The sequence below is a fragment of the Amphiprion ocellaris genome, chromosome 11, assembly GCF_022539595.1.
Source record: "Amphiprion ocellaris isolate individual 3 ecotype Okinawa chromosome 11, ASM2253959v1, whole genome shotgun sequence".
In the NCBI taxonomy this organism is placed as follows: Eukaryota; Metazoa; Chordata; class Actinopteri; family Pomacentridae; genus Amphiprion; species Amphiprion ocellaris.
In genome coordinates, this window is record NC_072776.1 from 33,418,669 (window position 1) to 33,426,568 (window position 7,900).

The following is a 7,900-nucleotide window of genomic DNA, read 5'->3' on the forward strand; positions in this document are numbered from 1 at the left end:
TCCTTTGATGACCACAAGGTGCGCATTCTAGCCAGAGAGGACAGATGGTTTGAGAGAGGGGTAAAAGAAGCCATTCATGTCAAACTAGAACGGCCATCTTTGAACAGAGGAGGGGGCCTCAGACACCACTTGTCTCCCACTTACAACGCCGTTCTTAGAGCCCTCCCAAGGAGGTGCAGCCATCATTCCCACCTGCAGTCAGGTGACCCCCAACCACCCTCCTAGAGGGCTGGGAGGGGTAACAAATCAAAGGCTAACGACTCACATTAACACCTAACGAGTCTGTTGGTTTCGGGTCTTTGTTCACTTGTTTTTGCCACCACCCTCCTGGTGGATAAATATCTGGTACTCCCCACCAGGCTTTCAGAACTGAAGAAGCCTCTTGGATGAGAGGTGAAACGTTTTCGACTCACACGAGGTTAGTCCAGTTGCCATAACTTATGCTTGCTTGAGACTAATCATGACCTGGATGACTGAGAACATCCACAGATTTAATGTTAGCTCGTTTACTTTAAGCTTAACTAACCTATAGTAAGGAGACTATGTTAGCTAAACAAGCTATAAACTAATGTTAGTTTAGTTTAAGCTAAGCTAAACTAGTGCACTAACATCAACTAGACATATAACAAATAGTAGTTCTTTTAAAATTTAGCTCTGAAATTACAGTTTTACTGTATTTTAATCAAAACAGAAAAAAAAATGTTTAGTTAACAGATATTTTCAATTATTTTAACCATTTTTAACAAATTTACGCTGTTTTGCAGCATTTAAGTCTGCTAAAATTTAATTATTTGACAGATATTTTCATTGTTTATACAGTTTTTGATCATTACAGTTCATTTTGGCATCTTTGCTGCCAGATTTTCTTGCTTCCTTTACATGTTTTCTTTCCTATTAGAACTGTTTTATTGTAAATGTTGAATGTTTGTGTTCTTGGGGTGGAGAACCTTCGGAAGCAGCATCGGTTCCATGTGAATCCAGCGATGAGAAGCGTTCTGAGGTTCTTTAAATCTGCAGAACAAAGAGCAGCTCATCCTTCGACAGCATCTCCTCCACTAATCCTCGGCAGGTTTAACTCTCCGGACCTTTCATGTCCAGACGCTGACCTTCATCACAGCAGAGACCTGAAGTCTTTGTCCTGGAAGAAAAGCAGCATCATGAGAAGCTCAAACCCTCTGAGGCTCAATCCCAGAGAAAACAGGATTAGCTTCACCTGAGAACTAGTCAGGTAGAAGAACAGGAAGCACCAGGTGGAGCAGCTGAAAATATCACTTTATTTAACTTCTCGTGTGTTTTTATGTCTCGTTTTTATCTTGTTTTTGTCATTATGAGGCTTGTTTGTGTTGCTTTTTGTTGTTTTGTTTCTCATTTTTGTTGATTTTCTTCATTTTTTGTCTCATTTTGTGTCTGGTTTGTGTTATCTTGTCTTGTTTTCGTAGTTTTGTGTCACTTTGTGTTTTGTGTCGTTTTCTTCTCATTTTTTGCCATTTTGTGGCCTATTTGTGTTGCTTTGTCTCATTTTTCTCATGTATGTTTTGCTTTTGTCGTTTTGTGTCTTGTTTGTGTTGCCTTGACTTGTTTTAATTGTTTTTGTCTCATTTTTGTATTGTTTTTGTTGTTGTGCCTCAGGTTTGATGTTTTGTGTCTTGTTTTTGTCATTTTGTGTTGCTTTGTCTCATTTTTGCGTTTTTTGTCGGTCCGTGTCTTGTTTTTTATTTTCATCTGGGTATTTTGTTTCATTTCTGTGTCATGTTTGTGTTGCTTTGCCTCATTTTTGTCTCATTTTCACTGTAGTTTGTGTTGCTTTGTCAGATTTTTGTTGTGTTTCTTGTCTTAGTTGGTTGTGTCTCCTTTTTGAAAAGTTTTTGTGTCTTTTTCTTATCATTTTGTGCCTTGTCCATGTTGTTTGTTGTCTTGTTTGTGTTGCTTTGTCGTTTATGTTATTGTTGTATTGCTTTGTCTCCTTTCCGGTGTTTTGTGTCTCTTTTTTTTGTATCTTGTTTCCGTTGTTTTGTGTCTCTTTGTGGTCGTTTTGTTTGATAATTTTTTAGTTCCTATCTTTGCTTTATACCTCTTTTGTGTCGTATTTTTCTTGGGCAGCATCACCAAAGTTTACAACCAGGTTACAAATGACATTTAAAATCTATTCTAATAATACATATTTTTTATTCAATAAATAAAAATCTTTAATTCTTCCTGCTTTCAAAGGCGTCCTGCTGTTTTCTATCACCTCCTCCAGGTTCGTTCTTTCAGTCAGAGCAGTTCAGAAGCTGCAGCCTCTGTTATTGTTGGTGTTGTTGTCTTGTTGTTTTGGACATTTCTGTTTGGTTTTTAAGTGTCTTAGTCTTGTTTTTGTCAGTTTGTGTCCCATTTGGGTCGTCTTTGGCTTCATTTTTACATCTTTTTTTGGTTGTTGTGCATCTCGTTTTTTTCTCTTTTGGTGTCTCATTTGTGTTGTTCTAGTAATTCTTTTAGTCGTTTTGTGCCTCATTTTTTCATTTTTGTATCATTTATGTCATTGTGTGTCTTGTTTTTGTCGTTTTGTTTTGGACGTTTTTGTACGGTTTTTAACTGTCTTAGTCTTGTTTTTGTCAGTTTGTGTCCTATTTGTGTTGTCTTTGGCTTCATTTTTGCATCTTTTTTTGTTGTTGTGCATCTTGTTTTTTCTCTGTTAGTGTCTCATTTGTGTTGTTTTACTAATTCTTTTAGTCGTTTTGTGCCTTATTTTTTTCACTTTTGTATCATTTTTGTCGTTTATGTTGCTTTATCTGGTTTTTGTCATTTTGTGTTTCACTTGTGTGGTTTTGTGTCTAGTTTGTGGTGCTTTGTCTCATTTGTATTGTTTGTTGTTTTGTGTCCTGTTTATGCCATTTTGCAAACCTATTTTTGGACATTTTTGTATGGCTTTCATTATTTTGTGTCTAGAAATGTAGAAAGAAATAAAAATCTATAATTCTTCCTGCTTTTAAAGGCGTCCTGCTGTTTTTCTGTCTCCTCCTCCAGGTTCAGACGCTGCAGCCAGCAGAAGATGGAAACTGAGAGGGAGGTTTAAAAACTTCAAAACTCTAACAACAAACACTGTAAACCATCAGAACTCAAACAGCAGGTTCCTCAGATATTTGACCTTCCAGAAACCATTCAGCAGGAGTCGGATCTCTGAAGCCACAGTCCAGCCGTTGGACTGGTAGCGGTGATGCTAAGCTAACTGGGTGTGAGGTGCAGCAGCAGGTCGACCTCTTCTTGTAAAAGGCAAACGAGCCGTCAGCAGCTGTTAAAGCTTCACTGGGAGGTAATTTAAAACAGAAGGAGGATTTTACAGGCTGCAGCTCAAACCTGAACCAGATCTATGAGGAGGAAAACCGTTGGTTAGAAAGAAACACAAACATCCTGTTTTAATCAGGATCAAGATTTTACACCCAGAAGATGTGAGTCAGTTAATAATAGATCAGTGCAGTTAGAGACTTCCTGTCGGACGCAGTTTAACTGAGAAAACACACTTATTAAAGTCCAATGTATTGTTTTTATTTATGTTGGAATTAAACAAAAGTTCCTGTTGCTTTGTCTCAGTTTTGTTGTTTTGTGTCTCATTCTTGTGTCTCATTTTAGTTATTTTGGGCCCATTTTTGTACAGTTGTGTCATTGTGTGTCTCCTTTTTGTCGTTTTGTGTCTAATTTTTGTTGTTTTGTATCTCGTTTGTGTTGCTTTGTCTCCAATTTGTCATCTTGTCTCTCTTTTGTTGTCATTGTGTGTCTTATTTTTGTGTTTTTGGGTCTTGTGTAATCTTTTTTTTGTCTCGTTTTTGTCGTTTTGTCTCGTTTATGTCTTGTCTTTGCCAATATGAGGCTCATTTGTGTTGCTGTCTTTAACTTCTCCTTTTGTGTCTTGTTTTTATCATTTGTGTTTCGTTATTGACGTTTTGTCTAGTTTGCTTAGCTTTGTCTTGATTGCTGTGTCTCTAGTTTGTCATTTTGTGTTTTGTTGTTGTCATTTTGAGTCTTGTTTGTGTCCCTGTGTCTCTAATTTGTCGTTTTCTGTCCTGCTTTTGTCATGGTGTGTCTAGTTTGTGTTATTTTATGTTTTGATAAACTTAGAGATATAATTTGATATTTAACTCAGAGGATTAAACATCAGATCTGATTTTTATTTTCAGTATTTAACTGAATATTTTCTCATTTAAACTTGATTTCTGGGTCAAACGATTAAACTACGACAGCCTGTTTTTCCAGCACGGTTTCCTAAAAGCTCCACCTGTTCAGACTGGGGTGTTTCCTGTCAGAGTTGTTGATCCTGGATCGAACTCCGGAGACGTCCCTGAAAGTTCTCTGCAGTGGGCTGATAACGGGCTCAGGTGGGTTCAGGTTGTTGGAGATGAGTTTTCAGCCCGTGGTGAAGCAGATTAAGCAGCTATCAGCGGCTCAGGTGTTCCTCGGCGAGCCAAAGCGAGGCTGATCTGAGAACAGCGAGGCCTGAGTGGGAGGTTCAATCCTTCACGGCTGTTTGTCTGTTCGAGGCCTCGGAGAAACTCCGTCACAGTTTACTGGAAAACCGCAAACACAACGACAGGTTTCAGGACAGAGTTAAAGATTCAGCACAGATCTGAGTCCTAAAACCTGGAGATTCAGCACAGATCTGAGTCCTAAAACCTGGAGATTCAGCACAGATCTGAGTCCTAAAACCTGGAGATTCAGCACAGATCTGAGTCCTAAAACCTGGAGATTCACCACAGATCTGAGTTCTAAAACCTGGAGATTCACCACAGATCTGAGTCTTAAAACCTGGAGATTCACCACAGATCTGAGTCCTAAAACCTGGAGATTCAGCACAGATCTGAGTCCTAAAACCTGGAGATTCACCACAGATCTGAGTCCTAAAACCTGGAGATTCACCACAGATCTGAGTCCTAAAACCTGGAGATTCACCACAGATCTGAGTCCTAAAACCTGGAGATTCACCACAGATCTGAGTCCTAAAACCTGGAGATTCACCACAGATCTGAGTCTTAAAACCTGGAGATTCACCACAGATCTGAGTCCTAAAACCTGGAGATTCACCACAGATCTGAGTCCTAAAACCTGGAGATTCACCACAGATCTGAGTCTTAAAACCTGGAGATTCACCACAGATCTGAGTCCTAAAACCTGGAGATTCACCACAGATCTGAGTCCTAAAACCTGGAGATTCACCACAGATCTGAGTCTTAAAACCTGGAGATTCACCACAGATCTGAGTCCTAAAACCTGGAGATTCACCACAGATCTGAGTCTTAAAACCTGGAGATTCACCACAGATCTGAGTTCTAAAACCTGGAGATTCACCACAGATCTGAGTTCTACAGCAGGAAGGACAAAGAAAACATGGAGATTTGCACACTGCAAAAACTCCAAATCTTACAAAGTCTGTTTGTCTTATTTTTAGTCAAAATGTCTCATCCCACTTGATTTAAGATAAATTCCCTTAACAAGAGACATTTCAGCAGATGGAGGGACTTGTTTTAAGACAATGCATCTTAAATATCTTGTTAGATCAAACAATCTTGAAATTATTTTGTTTTGAGTTGAATTTTACAAGAAAACTCAAAATAAGTTTAACCCTCATGTTGTCCTGCGGGTCAAATTGACCTGTTTAAATTTTGAAAATGTGGGAAAAATATGTATTTTCACAGTGAAACTTCTAAAGTCCACATTTTCAACATTTTTGGGAAATCTTACATATATATATATATATATATATATATATATATATATATATATATATATATATATATATATATATATATATATATATGTAAAACTAACAGGGAAACAAAACGACAGCGAGATGATGAAACTGGAATCTCTGTGTTTCTATCAGGTGGATTCAGTCGATCAGTTTATTTATTTTTATTTTTATTTATTTATATATATATATATATATATATATATATATATATATATATATATAAATAAATAAAATCACTTTAGATATTGTTGGGATTTTTTTTGAAAATATTTATAAGAATGTTCTTGCCATTTAAAAAAAAAACTTTTAAGGGAAACTTTTAAGGAATTATTGGAATTTTCTTCCTGAAGGTTTTGCAAATTTTCAGAAATTTGGGGATATTTTTTGCTGATTTTTGGAATTTTTTTTCAGACAAGGAAAGAATATTTTTTGGTGCCAGTAAATGAGGACAACAGGAGGGTTAATACATCTCAAATTAGGAGGTTACATGAAAGCAAAAATCTATTTTTGAGTGAAAAACTGCTATTTTTTTTTAAGCATATCTGGCTCATTTTAAGACACCTAAGCTTGACAATCCTGGTAAAATAGAGCTTAAAATAAATTTTCCCAGCTAATTTTAAGATCTCAATATTCTAAATATCACATCTTATTTCAAGAAATCTTACCAAGACATTTTTCACTTGTTCTATTGGCAGATTTTTTCACTTATTTCAAGGTAAAAGTTCTTTGAAATAAGTTATTTTTTCTTGTTTTGGGAGGGGCATTTTTTCCAGTGCAGAAACATTAAACCTACAGAAGATCTGAGCTGAATGAAGAAACGTTCCAGATTAAACTGATCAATAAACATGTTTAGACCAGCTTCAGATCTCCTGTCGTTTCTTTGAAACATCAACAATCTGAAACTGATCGACTGAATCCACCTGATAGAAACACAGAGACTCCAGTTTCATCGTCTTGCTGTCGTTTTGTGTTTCCCTGTTAGTTTTCTTTTGTTTGGTTTGGTTTTGTTGTTCTGTGTTTTGTTTTCGTCATTGTCGGTCTCCTTAATGTAGTTTTTGTCATATTTTTGTCACGTTTTTGTCATGTTTTTGTCACGTTTTTGTCATGTTTTTGTCACGTTTTTGTCATGTTTTTGTCACGTTTTTGTCTTGTTTTCATCATTTTAGGCATTGATTGTGTTACTTTGTCCCATTTTTGTTGTTTTTGTGTCTGTTTTTTGTCACTGTGTCTCCTTAATGTAGTTTTTGTCACATTTTCTGTTGTTTTTATCTTGGTTTTGTTCATTTTAAGGTGTTATATGTCTCGTTTTTGTCATTGTTGGTCTCCTTAATGTAGTCTTTATCATGTTTTTGTTATTTTTGTCTTGTCTTCATCCCATGTGTGGTATTTTCTGTCTTGTGTCATTTTTGTGTCATTGTCGTCTTGTGTCTCGTCTTTAACATTTTTTCATTATTGTCTTTTGTGTCTCATTTTTATTTTGTCCCGTTTTTGTTTGTTTTGTGTCTCATTTCTGGTGATCTGTTTTCATATTGTTTTGTTTCATTTATAATTTTTGTGTCATGCTGCTTTGTATTTTGTTTCCATTGTTTTTTTCTGGTTTCTTTTGCACCTTCTTTGTGTGGTCTCTTTGTTGTCATTTTGTTGCGTGTTCATCATTAATTGTGCCCCGTTTGTCTTGTTTTTGTCTGGTTTTGACATTTGGGGGCTGGTTTGCGTTGCTTTGCCCAGTTGTTGGTGTTTTATGTCACAGTTTTGGTGTTTTGTGTCTTGTTTTTGTAGATTCTCAGTCTTCCAGGTTGTGGTAATCATAGAAGCTTCAGTAGAAATCAACTGGACTTCTCTTGTAGGTTCTTGAAGACGTTTCACCTTCATCCAAGAGGCTTCTTCAGTTCTGATGGGGAGTTTTGGTCGTTTGCTTTGGTCGTTTTATGTCTCGATTTTGTTGTTTTGTGTCTCATTTTTGTCATTTTGGAGCTTGTTTGCGTTGCTTTGTCTAGTTGTTGCCGTTTTGTGTCTCGTTTTCGTCATTTTCGTCTTGTTTTTGTAGCTCTGTGTCTCGTCTTCATCGCTTCTAAAAGCAGTCGTCTCACCCAGCGGGTCGATGATCTCAGATCGTGGTGAAATCAGAGAGCAAAGTGTGTTTGCTGAGGATCTGAATCCGTCCTCAGCAGCAGGTTTCTG